The sequence below is a fragment of the Penaeus chinensis genome, chromosome 34 (assembly GCF_019202785.1).
Source record: "Penaeus chinensis breed Huanghai No. 1 chromosome 34, ASM1920278v2, whole genome shotgun sequence".
NCBI lineage: Eukaryota > Metazoa > Arthropoda > Malacostraca > Decapoda > Penaeidae > Penaeus > Penaeus chinensis.
Window position 1 is genome coordinate 14,730,424 of NC_061852.1, and position 4,083 is coordinate 14,734,506.

Below are 4,083 nucleotides of genomic sequence, written 5' to 3' on the forward strand. Positions count from 1 at the left end.
TCCTACGTAATCAACTCAGGATCAGTGAGGCGAGCGGGGATTTCCTGGCCTCCGCGGCGCCTGACAGAAAGGGATTAACCGGGATAAAACTTGTTTACTTCAGTTGATGGCGATGGAGACCTCGCTTGCCATTTTTTTTTATGTGAGGGGAGAGGGGGGTGGAAGGGGGTAGAGAGGGGTGGAAGGGGGAGAGGGGTGGAAAGAGGTGGAAGAGAGGAGGGGCTGGGAGGGGGTGGATGGGAGGAGGGGGGGTGAATGGGGTAGGAAAGGGGGGAAGGGGAGGGGAAAGGGTCCCCGTGAGATACAAATTAATTCTGAAGATTAGGTTGACGGATATGTTATACATATACATATACATATAGATATACAGCACACACACACACGCACAAACACTCACACACATACACACACACACACAAAAAAAACAACACTCACACACACACACACACATACACAAACGCACACACACACACACACACACACACACACACACACACACACACACACACACAAACAAACAAACACAAAAAATATGTAGAAATATAAAGGTTATGACATGCAAGGACGCATACACAACCATGCACACGAACACATAACTGAAACACACATACGCAGGCACATACCAACATACATATGTAGACACACACACACACACACACACACAGATGTACACACTCCAGTTCACTTGCACAAATACACACAAATTATGAATTACAGTTAATATCAATCTATTCCGCGTGATATAAAGAATCTGTCTATCCGTTTATCTATCTATGTATTTATGCATGTATGTATATATACACACATGCACTCCAATGTATGTATGTATAAATGTGTTCGTATGTATGTATGTATGTATAAATGTATTCCTATAAATATATATGTATCTATGTATGTATAAATGTGTTCGTATGTATGTATGTATGTATGTATGTATGTATGTAAGTATGTATGAATGTATCTGTCCATCTTTCAATCTATCTGTCTCTCTGTCTATTTAGCTATCTGTTTACCTGTTTATCTCTCTATCTATTTATCTGTCCATCTATCCATCCATCTACCTATCTCTCTATCTATCTATCGATTAACCTTTTTTGTAGCATTTCCGAAAACCTTGACACTCTGTCACTGTATGCCTCCAGATGATACAAAAGTTGATCAGAGAGCGATACTCTTCAGCACAGTTTGCAATGTTTCTGTGCCGTTTTAACAGGATATCAAATAAAGTTTACGTTATATGGATAGATTATGAAGTTAGTAAGTAACGACGTGGTAAGATTTTTAAAAATAGTTGAGTCATGTACTGGTATTGACTTCAGTAGGTTTAATATATTTAAAATATTTCTGTCCCGCTATGATTTGATTTTGTAGTCGCGAATTATCCAAGGAAATGCTGGTTATCTTTATTTGTCGGTATATTACAGGGACTAAGACCAGTACATGCCTATGATTATATTGAACCTGTTGTGTGAGATACGGGTTGTATGTGAATATGGACCTTAAGTGAAAGGGATATGACAAGATATAAAGTTTCAAGCACTATTAATTACTTCCAGAAAATGGATGTACAGAAAGTAAAAAAAGAAAAGAACTGATTTATCGAATTATGAGAAATACGTTTGAATGTTTCCACGGCCCAGCGGAGTGAAGAATGGTGTGTAAAATAACAATATTTTAAGCTTATAAGATTAAATCACAGATTAATTATGTTTTCATATTGCTTCTAAATAAACAACATAACGTCATCAGTAGTTTAACTATAGATTTGAATGTAAAATAAAGAAAAAATAACATTATTTTTGAAAACTTCGAACATGAAAACATTTCAATGATCTCGTGTTTTGCTATGGCCATTTTACAGCAACAAACAATATATCCAAATGTTTGGTTTCTTGATGCTATAACAAGGCCTTAAATATATACGTTTATGTGTGCGTGTGTGTATATCCCAGTAGTGTGTGTGTATGCGTCTATGCGCGTGTGTAAATACGTCCCCACATCCAAGATCAAGATCCACTTGGCAAGAAAGGAAAGTAGAGACCCGAATAGCATTAAAAAAAGAGATATTAAAAGACCATCCATACCTAGAGTGGAGACGAACCCTTCCACTGAATACAAAAACGACATACACGTAAATTTGATTACCACGTCGGATCCGTTGGCCCCAATAGGTAAAAAAAAAAAAAAGAGAAAAAAAAAGAGAAAAACAAAAAAACAAAAAAGAAAGAAAGGTAAAAAGAAAAAAAGAAAAGAAAAGAAAGAAAGGTAAAAAGAAAAAAGAAAAAGAAAAACGGAACAGAAAACGGGCGCTCCTCCATTAATACCCGGAATAGAGTCGGAAAGTGTGTCAATGAAGGGAAATCCTCGGCTGGAACTGGTGAGTGTCCGATCTCATTAACGCTCAGGGATAAGGACGAAGAGTTAGAACGCAAAGGAGGGAGTTACATTCGTGAGAGATTCTTGAGCTGGCTGAAACCGAGACGGGGAGACGATGGCGAATTTGCTACTGAGAATGGACACGCGGGAGAGATATGTAAAGAATATGAGTCATTGATGAGTGTAGTATTTAAGTTTCATTAATGGTTGAAGCATTTACGTTTCATTAATGAGAGAAGCATTTAAGTTTCATTAATGGGTGAAACATATGTGTCGTTGATGTGTGTAACAGATAAGATTCATTGATGGCTAAATCATAGAAGATTTACTGACGAAGTAGTCTATGTAAAATAGTAAAATACAGTAAAAAAAAAATATATATATATAGATATGTATATATATGTATCTCTATCTCTCTCTCTCTCTCTCTCTCTCTCTCTATCTATCTCTCTCTCTCTCTCTCTATATATATATATATATGTATATATATATATATATATATATATATATATATATATATATATATATATATATATATATATGTGTGTGTGTGTGTAACTTCAAAATCTGTCTAACATCTACTTTTGATTAGAGTATTTAACGTCATAATAAAGTAATAAATACGACTCGTAATATCATTTAAAATAAGCGTTCTCCTTATCCACTAAAACCGGACTTCAAAAGCTGCTGGCGGACCATGCAAAATTGGACAGAGCATTTGTTAGTAAGTTTGGATTTTCCAAGGCAGATAAAACGACCACGATAACTAGATTAGATAAAATAAACTTGCAACTACCCTTCATTGATCTAAGAAATCGAGAGCAATTGCACGTCACTCTCTCGAAGGAATCAGTCACCATTAACACTATTTCTTGTTAAAGGTGAAGTACTGACCATCAAATACTATTAAAAAGTACCACAAAATTTATCAGTAAGTGATTTCAACAACTTTCATGGATTTACGTGTGGTCTGCAACGAAAACGAAAACGAAGAAATAAAAATAAAAATTAGGTTTGCTGTCAGTGAAGGAAAAGTTTCTCTCGGATCTGAGATTCCTCCGAAAAAGAATTTGAGGAAAGTTTGCTCCAACATTACTACTGGATAACACATTTTCCTTTCTTTTCTTTTTTTTAGAATCGGCAGTAAGTTTCATAATGGACGCAACGGACATTTGCTCTAAATCTTTTTAAAGAAAACGAAGCTTTCGGAAAAGTTGTGAATCAACGAAGCATCTGAAATACGGTCTCGAGCGGGGAAGATAAACATAAGATTAAAACTCGTAAAGATAAGTGAGAGAAACTGATAAATGGACGAAGAATTATACGAAATAGCCGAGAGTCAAACAAATATTTTTTGTTTGTATATCTATTCCTTTATTGATCTACTTATTTGTACTTCTCTTTACTTATTCCCTTATTCACCTATCTACATATCTCTATTTTCATTTATTTATTCATTGATCCACAAAGATACAAGGAAGCTTATTTTATGCCTACTTCTCTATCAAACTTTACTTCTCGTCAGTGGATGATTGGGGACAGCGTCTCCATCTCGACCTCATCGCTGACCCGCTCCAACGCCCATGTCCTTTTCCACTTGATTTTATCCACTTAATCCATCCACTTAATCCATCCGCTTAATCCACCCACTTAATCCATCCGCTTAATCCATCCACTTAATCCACCCACTTAATCCATCCGCTTAAT